The sequence below is a fragment of the Heteronotia binoei genome, chromosome 5, assembly GCF_032191835.1.
Source record: "Heteronotia binoei isolate CCM8104 ecotype False Entrance Well chromosome 5, APGP_CSIRO_Hbin_v1, whole genome shotgun sequence".
In the NCBI taxonomy this organism is placed as follows: domain Eukaryota; kingdom Metazoa; phylum Chordata; class Lepidosauria; order Squamata; family Gekkonidae; genus Heteronotia; species Heteronotia binoei.
In genome coordinates, this window is record NC_083227.1 from 38,805,835 (window position 1) to 38,821,168 (window position 15,334).

The 15,334-nt window shown below is 50.8% G+C and overlaps 1 protein-coding gene across 1 annotated transcript in view; it reads left to right on the forward strand.

Annotated features, from left to right (window-relative positions):
- Positions 1 to 8,690: 8,690 nt before the first annotated feature.
- The window catches only part of LOC132572299 (inactive serine/threonine-protein kinase TEX14-like), a 36,687-nt gene continuing 30,043 nt past the window's right edge, over positions 8,691 to 15,334 (forward strand). The window contains exon 1 of the mRNA XM_060239198.1: positions 8,691 to 8,795. The gene's annotated coding sequence lies outside the window, so the exon portion shown is untranslated. The remainder of the gene's footprint in view (positions 8,796 to 15,334) is intronic.

The window sequence follows — 15,334 nt, forward strand, 5'->3', positions numbered from 1 at the left end:
CGCAGTTATGTATAGTGGCCCGAGATGGACGATGCGATCGAGTCTTGGGTCACTTGATGCCAGCCCTGCCAGGAGACCTGGCTGGTGCCTCCCAGGGCTCCGGTGCAGCACTGGGAATCCACACGAACCCCCTGGTCCTGGTTGCACCTGGACTTTGCGGGGCCCTTCCGGGGACAAACGTTTTTCTTAATTGTGGACTCATACTTGAAATGGCTGGAGGTGCTCCCAGTGGCATCCACCTCCTCCTGGGCTGCCATTGGCGGCCTCCGCCAGGTGTGCGCCACGCATGGCCTCCCGGACATGCTGGTCTCGGATAACGGGATGGTCTTCATGTCAGGAGAATTCCAGGACTTCTGCGCCCACAACCTCATTAGGCACATCAGGTCAGCCTCATTCCACCCAGCCACCAACGGCCAGGTCGAAAGGATGGTGCAGACAACCAAAGAATTGCTCCGCTGCATCATCCAGGGGGAGTGGGGGGGGTGCCTTACAGAATTCTTAGTATCACAGCACAGTATTCCCTCCTCAGCCATGGGCCGCAGCCCTGCCGAACTCCTCGTGGGCCGCCGGGTAGCCACCCTACTAGACCGATTGCACCCAGACAGAGCCCTTGACCTGCAGGAGGTTCCAGAGTCGATCTGGGCACCATGGGGGCTAGATACGGGGGACCGGGTTATGGCTAAGAACCTTGGGGGGAAGCCCAGTTGGATTCCGGCAAGGGTTGCCAGGGTGCTGGGGTCCATAATTATGAGGTTACAACAGAGGGGAGGGGTCCACCATAAGGAGGCACATTGACCAGCTGAGGTCCCGCGAGAGCCCTGAGGTAGAAGTCAAGGATTACAGTCCTGACAACCAGACCACCACCTCCACTCCTTCCCCGACCGCTGCAGCGGAAGCAGGGGCCCAGAGCCCCACCCTTCAGGCGGAGCCAGCGGTCATGGCAGCCCAGGAACCACTGGCTGAGAGCGATAAAGTGGCAGCCCCTCCACTCACCGCCACTGCAACTGCGTCTGCTCCCCCACCCCCTCCGAGGCTCAGGCGGTCCACCAGAGAGCATTGCAAGCCAGCCTACCTCAATGACTACATCAGCTAGGTTTGCGAACTAAGCGGGGAGGGATGTTATATATGTGCTTAGAATTGTATCTATAAGCTGGAGTTCTTGCCTGGCTCACTGGGGCCTGAAGGACAGAGCTTGGGGGACTCGGGAACAATAGGCAGCAGGATCCAAATCCTGCTGCCCTGCTCCAATCAAGAGCCCCCGATTGGTTTGAGTGGTCCAGTCACAGGCAGCCCAGGAACTTTGGCTGCGGCGCTAGTTTTTGGTCTTCGTAGGCAGCACTGTACCATGCTGTATTCAATAAAAGAGCTATGCTCATTACCACCTCGCCTCATTGATGTATAGAACCCACTATATTACAGGAGGGAAGAAATGTGCTTTGCTCTACCCCTCCTGGATGGGCTGCCTGCAGTGCTTCCACCTGGAAGCTCTATCTGGGGCCACCTTGAAGTTCTCTTTAGGTGGTGGAAATACTGTTAAAGTCACAGCTGATTTATGGTGACCCCCATAACATGTCCAAGGCAGGAAACAGACCGTTTGCTATTGCCTGCCTCTGTCTCCCATCCAAGTACTGTCCAGGGCCAACCCTGTTTAACTTCCTAGATGTGATGACAGGACTACCCAGCACCATCCATTTCTCTTTTAAACTGGCTCTGTTCTAATTTAAGCAAGGATGTTTCCAAAGTCTCACAAGTCGTGCTCAGCAAGAGCATGACATCATGTGGAAATTCCCCAAAAATGCAGAAGCATGCTGCTCACTACATGGGAAAATCCCTGTGTGGGAAGCACCCACAGTATATTTTGTCCCATGGAGCAGTAACTATTCCCTGTGAGGGGAAAATTGCAGAGATTCCAAATTGCATCTGAGAATGGAATTAAAGAATCATAACTCTCCAATTGGTCATCTCATGGATTTCTAAACGACTTCAAAACATTCTATCCTCTTTTCCCAGGACTAGTAGCTGAAATTCTCTTTCAAGAAAGGCCCAGATTTGTCAGTACACTAATTCAAATTAGAGCTGCTATTTGCATGAAGACACATTATACACAATTGTACTGTACTGAGGTTGGAGACGTTCAGATGGCAACATGCTTTATTAGCGAGTACATCACAAAGATAACATTGTGGGGCCAGGTCCCCTGTTATATACATTTCCCAGAACAACTAGGGTGGCCAGACCATCCCGGGCACCCGGGAATGTCCCGGTTCTGGCCCCCTATTCCCGCCTCCCGGGTTCCTGTCCTGCATCTCGACCTGTGTTATTAGTGACAGGCTGCTTCGGCGTGCCGCTGCGCCGGCCCCCTGGGTCCCACAACGATGGGACCGATGCCACAGGGACGGGCTCGAAACACTCTATAACCCCTCAAAAGAACAGCAGTCTAGCTCGCTTCCCCCGAGCCCTGCCGCCATAAGCCTCAAGGGGGCTCATTTTGCGGCATCTCCCGGCGGGAGGGTGGCACCCGCACGGGACACATATCAAATGAAAGAGGGGGCACAGGGCTATCAGAAACAGCCGGCGGAGGGAGTTGGGAGACCACCCCACTGGGGGATCCACACCCCGAAAGTGATGAAGGTGGCGCAGATAGAGCCAACAGAGCAAACAGGACAAAATAAATAGGCTGCAATATTCAGCACAGTCTCACTGGAATCTCACTGGAATCTGACTGGCTTCTCAGCATGGAACCCGTTCTCTCTCGTCTTCTCACTTTGAAAAAAGTAAAAAAAGAGTTTCATTTAACTTTACTTCCCCCTTTCCCTCTCTATAAATAATCTTGGTGTTTCCGGCGGTGATATTTGGGGGATTTTTGGGGACATCACAGGAAGTGCTGTGAAGTCACTTCCTGTTTCCGGCAGTGGCATTTGGGGGAAATGATGTCACAGGAAGTGATGTCACTTCCTGCTTCCGGCAGGTGGTGCGGGGGAAATGATGTCACAGGAAGTGATGTCACTTCCTGTTTCCGGCAGGTGGTGTGGGGAAAATGATGTCACAGGAAGTGATGTCACTTCCTGTTTCCGGCGGTGGCATGCCGTCACCGGAAGTGACGTCACTTCCTGTTTCCGGCGGCACCCGCTTGACTGGGGTGACGATGGGGTTTCCCAAGTGGTGTGGGAGATGGGCTCTAACCCCCTGGGCCACGAGGCGGTCCAGTTCGGCTTCAATTTTTGGCTTAAGCGCAAACAGAACCCACCGAGCCTTCAGCCTTAAGGGCCTAACCATGGGGTCCAGCTGCAGCACGATAGGTGGCCCCTTGTAGGTTCCCAGAGCCCCATCGAATACTTCCAGGAACTCCCGGCGCACTTGGTCGAAATTGTGGGCCTGCATGTGGTCCGCCCCAACAATTTTGATGCCTAGTGGCTTAAACCAAGCCAATCCCAAAAGGATGGTGAGCCAATGCTTCATCACAAGTATGTCCAGGGCCCGTTTAGAATTTTTGAACTCCACCCTAACTCTGACCCATCCCATGATCTGCACTGGATTCTTTTGAAAGTCCCACAATATGAACTCCGTGGGCTGGAGGGCTTCTGCAATCCGCATTATGGTAGGGGCGGTCTCAGTGCTTGTGTGGGTCCCCACAGCTGGCGCACTTCGTGCTTGGCTTCTCCGCTGCCCATGGTCAGATTGGTGTTTTCAGCCCACTGCATGGCTGGCGGTGAAGCTGGTGTGCCCCTTCCTCGTCGGAGCCGTCCAAGATCAAGGCAGTGGTGGCCTGGTGCGCGGAAGGGCTGGTGTGCGTCTGTTCGAAGGCAGTTGCCTGTCGAAGCGCTTTCATGAGGTTGATGTCTTCGTCCTTGTATGCTAGCAACTTTTGGCGCTCCGGGCTCCTCCCGGACGCCAACTGCAAAGCGGTCCAGCACAGTGGTGGGATTCAAATAAATGAACAACAGGTTCTATGTCCTAATGACCATTTTAACTATACCAAAAGATATACCGAAAGGTAGTTTAATAATTCACGCATTAAATACTGCAATAAGAACAGTAATAAGAACAGTAAAAGAGGTAAAGACAACTAGATTATGTTTAAAGAAAGATTTATAATATCAAATACTTGACAGTTATTGGGGGAGGGGAGGGAAATGTCTGCTGGGAACTCTATTATTCCCTATGGAGATTTATTCCCATAGGAAATCATGGAGAATTGATCCGCGGGTATCTGGGGCTATGGGGAGGTTGTTTTGGGGGGCAGAGGCACCAAATTTTCAGTATAACATCTAGTGCCTCTCCCCCAAATACCCCCCAAGTTTCAAAACGATTGGACCAGGGGGTCCAATTTTATGAGCCCCAAAAGAAGGTGCCCCTATCCTTCATAATTTCCTATGGAAGGAAGACATTTAAAAAGGTGTGCTGTCTCCTTAAATGTGATGGCCAGAACTCCCTTGGAGTTCAATTATGCTTGTCACACCCTTGTTCCTAGCTCTGCTGCCCCAATGTCTCCTGGCTCCACCCCCAAAGTCTCCTGGCTCCACCCCCAAAGTCCCCAGATATTTCTTGAATTGGACTTGGCAACCCTACTCAGGGTTTGAGGGGGATCTATCTAGGTCACCCAGCCCTACGTTTTGCACTATAACCTAATCTGCCATAAAATTAATCAAACTGAAAGAAAAGACAACTTAAAACTTGCAATTCATTTTGGGGCCATGACTGCGGATTGAGAGGGCGTCATCTTTTCTCGACAGCACCAACAACAGCTAACAAATTGTCAGGATTGAGGGGTGAGGAGAGAGCTGGGGAAGCCAAAATAATATTTTCTATATCACCCGCCTGGGAAGTGCCAGTATATTATGAACACGAATCTACAAGCCTCGCATGGAGCCCTTCAATGAGAAATGAGCCTCTGAATAATAATAAGCCTGTAGATACACATTCAGAGGCTCATTTCTCATTGAAGGGCTCCATGCGAGGCTTGTAGATTCGTGTTCATAATATACTGGCGCTCCCCAGGGTGATATAGAAAATAATTAATATCAACTAACATTTTAAAGAAAATATAACAAGCTAAAAAAAAAAACCCCAAAAGGATTGGAACCTTCTGAAGGGAAAGAGCTTCGTCCGCTTTTGAGAAGTTCTCCAAGCTGTAGCAGCGAAGCCTCGGTCGGTCTCCCTGGAAATCAGCTGCAGAGGAGGGCTCCTGACTCTGAGGACGGCGAAGCAAGGTGATGCACGCACGCGGCACGCTGCTTTTTGAAGGCACACAGAATCCCCGCCCCCTGCAAGCGCGCGAAAAGCGCGCTAGATTGCCTGCTTTCTCCTCCATGCTGCGATGCAGCGGGCTGCTGGAGGCTTTGTAAACAAACAAGTAGTTTTTCATGTTGAGGGTCATCTTGCAGACCTAGCAGTGTGGAAACATGCTTTCGAGGCAGTTGTTCACCTTCTCCGTGGGGTAAACGATCTTGCCGCAACGGGCACAGCTGGGGTTAAAAATCTTAAACGGCTGCCGGAGCAGAGGAGCTGCTGCTGCCGCCGCGCTGGTAGAGTGGAAGGGAAAGGATCAACAGAGCTTTTTAGAGTGTTATTTTCAAGAACATGTGATGATAGTTCACAGAAGTCGCCAGGTAGCAATGAGACTAGACTATATGAGGGTGCACATTGTCAGACCCAGCAGAAAAGTGATCCAACATGCATTGACCCAGAGAGGTGACCTGCGGGGGAATGGCTGCCAGAGTGGAGGGGCTGCTGCTGCCGCCGCGCTGGTGGCATGGGTGGAAGCCGGAAGGGAAAGGGAGGAAACAAAGAAGGCTGTGCCTGCGGCGAGAAAAATCAATTTGAGCACTTTGGGGGTTAAATTGCCAGAGTGGAGGGGCTGCTGCTGCCGCCGCGCTGGTGGCGTGGGTGGAAGCCGGAAGGGAAAGGGAGGAAACAAAGAAGGCTGTGCCTGCGGCGAGAAAAATCAATTTGAGCACTTTGGGGGTTAAATTGCCAGAGTGGAGGGGCTGCTGCTGCCGCCGCGCTGGTGGCGTGGGTGGAAGCCGGAAGGGAAAGGGAGGAAACAAAGAAGGCTGTGCCTGCGGCGAGAAAAATCAATTTGAGCACTTTGGGGGTTAAATTGCCAGAGTGGAAGGGCTGCTGCTGCCGCCGCGCTGGTGGCGTGGGTGGAAGCCGGAAGGGAAAGGACGGAGGAAGCAAAGAAGGCAGCGGTGGTGGCAGCGAGAAAAAAAATGTGAGCACCTGCGGGTTAAGGAGGCAAAGAAAAAGGGGGAAGGAGCCACCCCAGCAATGTCTGGCAGCGACTGAGAGAGGAAGCGAAGGGAAGCAGGCGCCCGACCAACAACCGGTTCTGAGAACTGACAGTACATTAGGAACCGGCTCTACAGAACCGGTGAGAACCGGCTGAATCCCACCTCTGGTCCAGCAGGATTTCTTCCAGGTCCCCTGTGAAATCGCATCTCAGGGCTAATCCACAGAGCTCCACAAGATACTTGGCGGTGGACTCCACGTGTCTCTGCTGTCTCGTTTAGAACGTGTGCCTGCATGTGAGACGGGATGGCTGGGGCGCCATGTGGTTCGTCATTGCCTTGACCAACTGGTCGTAGGTGGCCCTTCTGAGGGTGGTTGGCGTGATGAGTTGCTTCATCGGCTGGATGGTCTCCACCTCGCACAAACTCAGGAGAAGCGCCTTCTTCTCAGCCATTGCCTCCATTTTATGCAGCTCTATGTAGTAGTTGATCTGGTCCACCCATCATTCCCATAAGTCAAGCCGGGTGACGTTGAAATCCGGGAGCAGTAGCCATGACCTCGGCCGTGGAAGCATTAGGGCTCAGAGCGCTGTAGGCTGCTCTCTGCTCACCGGTATCCCACCTTCGTCGCCAGTGTACTGTATTGAAGTCAGAGACGTTCAGATGACAACATGCTTTATTAGCAAGTACATCACAAAGACAACATGGCGGGGCTGGGTCCCCTGTTGTATACATTTCCCAGAACAACTTTCTTCCTGGTCAGGTCCAATCCTGGCCAGTTAAACTTCCTGCCACTGATCATCATAGGTGAGCTGTGTTCATCCCTTCCAGGCACCGCCCACAGGCGCGCTGTGCCGTACCTTCCGGGACGAATGCCAGACACAACAACAATGCAGAGGGTTCAACTGCTTGGCTTACAGGGCTGTAATGTGCAGGTAATCCTTGCGCTTAATACTTTAATTTGCTTTTCTTCCCGCCTTCTAATCTAAAGCATTGACTCATTCACCTACACACAAATATATAGCACGCTGAATGTAGGCAGATCATAAATTAGACTGTAAACAAGATTCAAGAGAAGACTCATGCCAAGAGGTTATTCTACTACTGGCTTTGGGATGTGACGCAAATATGGGGAATCAGGAGAAAACAGGCCTTGCACTTTTTATTCCTCCCAACTTCTGCATCACATCTGTAGGCGCTTTCAGAGGAGTATTGTAATGAGATGATGCTTTCATCACAAAGATGCACAACAATGCTTAGCGCTCCTTTTATCAGACACTCTCTGTTCTCCAAAGACCGATGTAGTTTCCTAGCAGCATGGGGAACCATAGCATGAACTCACCATAAAGGCACTCCAGGGTTCATTATTAATCTGATTTCCATTGCTGGCAAGCCTATGACAATGAAATCCTGGTTTCTGCATGAAAATACCTTCCTTCAACAAAGGTTTGAATTACCTGCACCCTCCCCCTTTATTTCTCTTTTTCATTCCCCCCGCCCTTATTTCTAAGGGGTCACAGACTGAAAATCGTAAGTTAGTCCAGAGAAATAATTTATGTAGTACCCTTTATTAGAACCAACTATGATGCCACAAAATGGAGAGCAACTTTTCAGGTGCTGCAGAACACTTGACTAGATCTAGGTTTCTAGGCATGTCTCAAACACGATCTTCTTCTGGATCGCCAGAACTATTCAACTGGAACCCAAATGCTGAATAAATTATTCTTGTTTGAAACATACATAGAAAGGTACATTTGGGGATGCAATGCAAACAGGCCTGGTGCGTAGGGTTCTGGCACCTGAGGCAGCACCCCAACGTGCGCCCCCCCCCAAAAAAAAGCTTTTGTGCGTGTGCGGCGTGATGATCTCATGGTGATGTCATCTCACCGGGCACTTGGCGCTTCCCTTCCCCTCCCCAGTGCCTTCGGAGGATGCTGGGGAAGGGAAATGCCGTTCTTTCGGCTCTGAGGGATCAGGGGAGCTCCTCCGATCCCTCAGAGCCAAGAAAAAATGAGCTGGAGGTTCAGGGACGGCACAAGTAGGGAGGGGGTGCCTGCTATCCTCCCCCCACTGGGAGCTGGTGCCCTAGGCAATTGCCTCGTTCACCAACTCCCACGCACCAGCCCTGAATGCAAATAGAAAACGAGAACAACAGGCAAAATGGTTGGGGCTAGTTCTTTATTTGCTCGCCTTCTATTAGTTTTTGGTTTTTTAAACAACAATAAAAAATTAACAGCTGCCATTTGTAGCTCCATTAAATGGGCACACATTGATCTGAGAGATGTGAAAAGAGCCGATCAAGATGCCTACCTGCACCGCCCCGACAAGAGCTAATCATGACTCCTACCCATGCCACCGACTAATCTAACAGTCTGATCCCTTTTTTGTTCCTCGATTCTAGCTCCACAGAAGTTGAATTATCATCCCATGCATCTTTGTCAGCCAATCACAGACACAGTAAAAAAAAAGATAAATGCCACCATGTGGCAGCTTAAAACCACTGTTGTGGGAGGAATCGGTTTGTTGTGAGCACGTTTTGTTGCGCTTGCACAGTAGTGGTCGCTGGTAGTGTTTTAACATTGCTCTCCTAGTATTGATAGCAAGCTAGAGAGAAGGGAATGGGTGTGGTTCATCTTAAAATAGAGAAAGAGCAGGAACTTTTTGCTCGGACAGTATTATTTCCCTCATTTTTCTGTGTTGTAGTTGCAGGTTTTAGTGTTTTATTCTTGGCTTCCAATATCACACGTTCATTGGGGCTGCTAGCATTTTAGTCAGAAGAAGATCTGTTGTTTACCCCTCCAACTCGGGTTATATCCAGGTAGTAACTGATGTAGCAAGTTTATTGGGTATAAGAGAAGCCATGTTGGATCAGGCCAATGGCCCATCCAGTCCAACACTCTGTGTCACACAGTGGCCAAAAAAAATTATATATATATAAATATAAACATATACATACATACATATACACACACACACATATACACTAGGATTGTATACCATATACACTAGGGTTGCCAAGTCTCAACTATTCCTCAGCGGGGGAATTTGGGGGGGGGGGGCGTTCCGGGAGGGGGTGGGGCTACCCTCAACACAATGATGTCATGTAGAATGATGTCATCACGCTGAGAACGCAGCGCTGCACACTCACACTGTTTCCCCAACCATTTAAAGGAACCTTCCCTTTAAGTGGTTGGGAGGGAAACAAGTGTTGGTGGTGCAGACCTTCCAAGCCCCGATCAAGGCTTGGAAAGGCAGAAGCAAGCAGTTTCTGCCTCTCTGAGAGAGCGGTAGCCAGGCTCCACTACCCTTCCAAACCCTGATTGAGGCTTGGAAAGGCAGAAGATAGCAGCTCTCATTGTCTCTCAGAGAGCGGGCGCTGGGCTCAGTTGCCCTTCCAAGCCCCATTTGAGGCTTGGAAAGGCAGGAGCAAGTGGCTTTGCTCCCTCGTTCTGAGAGAGCGGATGCCTGGCACTGTTGCTCTTCCAAGCCCCCATCGAGGCGTGGAAAGGCAGAAGGTAGCAGCCCCGGCTCCTTCTGAGAGAGCGGGTGCTTGGCACTGTTGCTCTTCCAAGCCCCCATCGAGGCGTGGAAAGGCAGAAGGTAGCAGCCCTGGCTCTTCCTGAGGGGATGGGCGCTGGGCTTGGCTGGCCTTCAAAGCCCCAATTGAGGCTTGGAAAGGCAGGAGCAAGTGGCTCCCGCACTCTCTGAGAGAGCAGGCGCTCGGCACTACTGCCCTTCCAAGTCCTGATTGAGATGTGGAAAGGCAGGAGGTAGCACTGGGCTCAGGTGCCAATCGAGGCTTGGAAAGGCAGGAGCAAGCAGCTTCCGCTCTCTCCCAGAGAGCCCACGCTGAGTGTACTTGCTTCTCAAGCTGCAAATTTGCAGCTCGGGGTAGGTGCAGTTTGTGCCCATGGGGCCACTGAGGGTGTGGCTTCCCCCGCAGGGCAGCTGGCTTGAGGCGGGAAGAAGCCCTCCAAACCAGGGAAACCCCCGCTTGGAACGGGAGGTTGGCAGCCCTGATGGACTTCTGCTCCATATTTGTATCCAATCCCCTCTTAAAGCTGGCTATACTTGTAGCCGCCGCCACCTCCTGTGGCAGTGAATTCCACACGTTAATCACCCTTTGGATGAAGAAGTACTTCCTTTTATCCGTTTTAACCTGACTGCTCAGCATAATTTATTGTTATTTAACTTTTTTGCTTCTTGAAGCTGTTCTTATTTTGGAAGCTCCAGGTAGTGTATCACTCATTTGCATCTGGGCTCAGTCATCTACCCTTTTTTTTGGATGCTTTGGAATTAGCCAAGTGTTGGGATAGGAAAAATTAGAGCAAGATTAGTCTGGAACACACATAGAATGCTTCTCTAATACCTATCCGCAGAATTTGAACAGCTAGCTCACCTTAGAAGTTGACAAAATGTATATATTAAGCTCCCAATATTGTCAGGAGAGGCATGCTGTTTGATATAAATAATTATTGTGCATAATAATGGCTGCCTTTTCCCTTTTTCTGATTGAGCCAGGCTGCACACAGACTTCAAGGTCACAGCTAAGAACAGTGACATTTGGAAACGTAATGCATTTATTATCAGAAAGCCTTTCAGCTGCAAATGCTGTGCAGAAAACCTCCCCCCACAGCTGTTAGCGTTCATTCATTTGTTCTTAATAGCCTTGGGACAAAATGGTTGTTCAGCTCTCAGGAAATCAGATAGGAGTCTAGTGGCACCGAGAATGGTTGTTTAGCTCTCAGGAAATCAGATAGAAGTCAGTATTTATTCCAGTAGGAGCTTTCTTGAATCAGAAGTTTGCATACGTGGGATGTACATCCGATGAAGCAACTTCATCGAGCATGGTGACCACATCAGAATGGTGTAGCGCAGGGGTGTCAAACTAATTTGTTAGGAGGGCCGGATCTGACATAAATGGGACTTTGTGGGGCTGAGTCATGCATGTCCTAAAATGTAATGCCAGAGAGAGGAGATGTACACTGTATATAAGACACAGGGAAACACAATTTAAGATGTTATTTTTTAACTTAATATACAAACATGCTTAAAACTCTTACAAAATTTTGTTTAAAATGGAAAGGTAGGGAATAGTGGGATTTTGCAATGCAATTTTAAAAATGAAACATCAAGGAAAAGCACAAGGATCACACAGCAAAAAACTAAAAAATATATTAAAATGCTCTCATCCTGGGAAAACATGAAATGACAAGGCAAGGCACTGCAAGCTCCCCCCCCCCCACCCCCAGTCTACACAGATTAGCAATGGCTCTCCAGTGTAATATCCCTCTTTGGCTGTGAGTTCCTAAATTGGAATACTCACTAGGCACTAGTTCTCACTCCATTTACATAAGAACATAAGAGAAGCCATGTCGGATCAGGCCAATGGCCCATGCAGTCCAACACTCAGTGGCCAAAAAAACAGGCGCCATCAGGAGGTCCATCAGTGGAACCACGACTCTAGAAGCCCTCCCACTGTGCCCTCCCCCCCACAAGCACCAAGAATTCAGAGCATCACTGCCCCAGACAGAGAGTTCCGACGATAAGCTGTGGCTAACAGCCACTGATAGACCTCTGCTTTGAGAAGAGACAAAGCTGACTCAAGGCATCCACGCTTGATGTGCAACCACACATCTCCAGGAAGCTTCACCTGGCCATAGGAATGCTGGGAAGCTAAACCTCTCCATTGAAACAAAGTTACAAAGAAAACGTGGAGTGGATTTCCCATTTCAGTCTGCTCTGCCTATAGGCCTGAGTGGGAAATTCATTCCACATTTTCGTTGTAGCTCCATTTCTGCTTTAGCCTCTGCAAAAAGAAGGCAGAAGGAGCTGGGATCCTTGGAAGCCTCTGAGTTTTGCAGGGTGAGGACAGGAGAGGGGAGAAGAGAGCCGTGCAGGCCTGATTGTAACCCTCTGGGGGTCAGTTTGGCCTGTGGGCCGCATGTTTGACACCCCTGGTTTAGGCAGCTGAGCTTCCTGAGACAAGTAGGTACTCCTAGTGTACCTGTCTTCTTTTTGTGTGCCTGGGCTTAAAGTAGCTAAGGGATGGAACAGTTTTCAGCCTGGGAGATGCCCACTCACAGCATTTCAGCCTCATGTTGTAGATTTGCCTGCATGCATGTCAGTGAACATTTGCATTGCTGCTAAGTTCATGACAAGCGGGTCTTCTACCACAAAGGAAGCAGTGTGCTTGCCTGGGCACAAGACAAGATGAATAATTGGGTGGAAGAGGGGTGAAAACAGGGAACCTTGGTAGTCACCATATTTGGATTGTGTTTTTACAGCATGTTGCATGTAAGTTTTTGCATTTCTTGTATCTCTGATCTGAATATAAAAATTATAATTCAGTTGAAAACTGGCTTTCTTCCTGGCTTCTGTCCCGTGACAATTTACATTCATAGAGAGGCACAGATAGTTCAAAACAGGCTCAGAGTCACATTAAGTGTCATTTGTGAAAACGTCTTTTTAAAAATAACAAGAATTGCCTTCAGCATGGCAGTGATGGGGCATAAGGACCTGTTTTATGTGTCATCTTTGGCACACATACCTAATCAGTTGAGGGTCCTTCCCAATCTCCCTTTTTTGTCACCATTGGAGCCTTCCTCAAAGACTATGATAGAAGAAGAAGAAGATGATATTGGATTTATATCCCGCCCTCCACTCCGAAGAGTCTCAGAGCGGCTCACAATCTCCTTTCCCTTCCTCCCCCACAACAGGCACCCTGTGAGGTAGATGAAGATATTGGATTTATATCCCGCCCTCCACTCCAAAGAGTCTCAGAGCGGCTCACAATCTCCTTTCCCTTCCTCCCCCACAACAGACACCCTGTGAGGTAGATGAAGATATTGGATTTATATCCCGCCCTCCACTCCAAAGAGTCTCAGAGCGGCTCACAATCTCCTTTCCCTTCCTCCCCCACAACAGACACCCTGTGAGGTAGATGAAGATATTGGATTTATATCCCGCCCTCCACTCCAAAGAGTCTCAGAGCGGCTCACAATCTCCTTTATCTTCCTCCCCCACAACAGACACCCTGTGAGGTAGATGAAGATATTGGATTTATATCCCGCCCTCCACTCCAAAGAGTCTCAGAGCGGCTCACAATCTCCTTTCCCTTCCTCCCCCACAACAGGCACCCTGTGAGGTAGATGAAGATATTGGATTTATATCCCGCCCTCCACTCCGAAGAGTCTCAGAGCGGCTCACAATCTCCTTTACCTCCCCCCCCCCACAACAGACACCCTGTGAGGTAGATGAAGATATTGGATTTCTATCCCGCCCTCTACTTCGAAGAGTCCCAGAGCGGACTTTGGCACTATGGCTGAGGCTGATATTCATGCAAGGCTGGGGGCTGTAATCTTGGTAGCCTCTGCTACCATGGATTCCTGCTCTAGGGTTGCCAAGTCCAATCCCAGAAATATCTGGGGACTTTGGGGGTGGAGCCAGGAGACTTTGGGGGTGGAGCCAGGAGACACTGGGGTGGAGCTAGGGGGAGGGGGGAAACGGCGCCGGGGAGCATTGCGAGCCGCCCCATCTCAGAGCGGGCGATGCCGCTGCGCCGCTGCTGCCTCTTCTCCGCTCGCCGTGGCTGCTCCTCCGAGATGGGCTCAGGCTGAGCCCATCTCGGAGGAGCAGCCACGGCGAGCAGAGAAGAGGCAGCAGCGGCGCTGCGGCCTTGCCCGCTCCGCCTCTGGGGCCCTTCTAGGACCCGGACTCGCGGCTCGCCACGCCCCCGGCCCGCCTCCACCCCCCCCCCAATAGCCTAAAATATTAACAAACATAGAAAGGAGGAAATCCAAAGATTTCATTTTAAAAGGACAACTTTATTTAGATGTGACTTGCTTGTTATGTGTTATTAGCATTAGTCATCAAGCCAAGAGACAGCTGGTAGAATTTCTCCTAAGGAGACTTCTCGGACATGGTGAGCTTCTTTAGGACATACCAGTGTGTTTACTCCCCCCTCTGGGAAATTGGAGGGGGGGTGGAGGCGGGCTGGGGGCGTGGCGAGCCACGAGTCCGGGTCCTAGAAGGGCCCGGATTCGCGGCTCGCCATGCTCCTGGCCTGCCTCCGCCCTTCCCTTCTCTGGTTTTGCCTGCGCTGCTGCCGCCTCTTGGCTGCTCCTCCGAGATGGGCTCAGCCTGGGCCCATCTCGGAGGAGCAGCTGCGGTGGATGGGGAGGGGGCGGCAGCGGCGCGGCGGCCTCGCCCGCTCCGGGATGGGGCGGCTCGCCATGCTCCCCGGCGCCGTTTCCCCCCTCCCCCCGCTTCCATTTTTTGGGGGAGAGGGGGAAGAGGGTGGAAATCCTGGGGTCCCCCGCCAGGGTGGGAGGGTTGGGAAGCCTATCCTGCTCAAAATTACCAGAAAAGGGGGAGCTGTAGCATTTTTTCTGTAGCGCGTCTGGGCAGCTGCAACAGTGCCGGATTAAACCCTGTGGAGGCCCCTAGGCAGTGGAAATCTTGGGGGGCCCCTCGCAAATTATCTCAGAGTCTGAGTGCCCGCTCCACTACCCACGGCCCCCACTGCAGCCTGCAGGCACCTTCTTAAAAGCCCCTTTACTAAGCTGTGGGGAAGAGGCAAACTTGGCGACAACGCCAGCAGCAGGCGTATCAGGCAAGTCGGGTAAAGAACGGCTCAGTTGCTGGCTGCGCATGCAGGCTGGAAGGGCTGCAAGCAGGGGGCAATCATGGGGGAAGCTGTCCCGGGGCCCCTAAAGTCATGGGGGCCCATAGGCCAGTGCCTACTTGGCCTAATTGTTAATCCAGCTCTGAGCTGCAAGTGTGGTGGTGGTGATCCTGTCAAGTTGCAGCCAATTTTACGACAACCCTGGAGGGTTTTCAAGATAACAGACATTTGCAAGACGGTTTGCCATTGCTTGCCTCTGCATTGCAACTCTGGCTGCTTCCTTGAAGGTCTCCCATCCAGTTACTTGCCAGGGCCGGCCCTGCTTAGCTTTTGAGATCTGATGAGACCAGGTCACTGCAACTGCAAGTATAGTGATCTTTTTTGATGATCCTTTAATATAGTGTGCCATTTTTTCCAAAGTAAGGAATGTTTGAAATTCTTAGGTCTTGTGGGTTTCCCCCAGAAAAAGGAGCTAAAA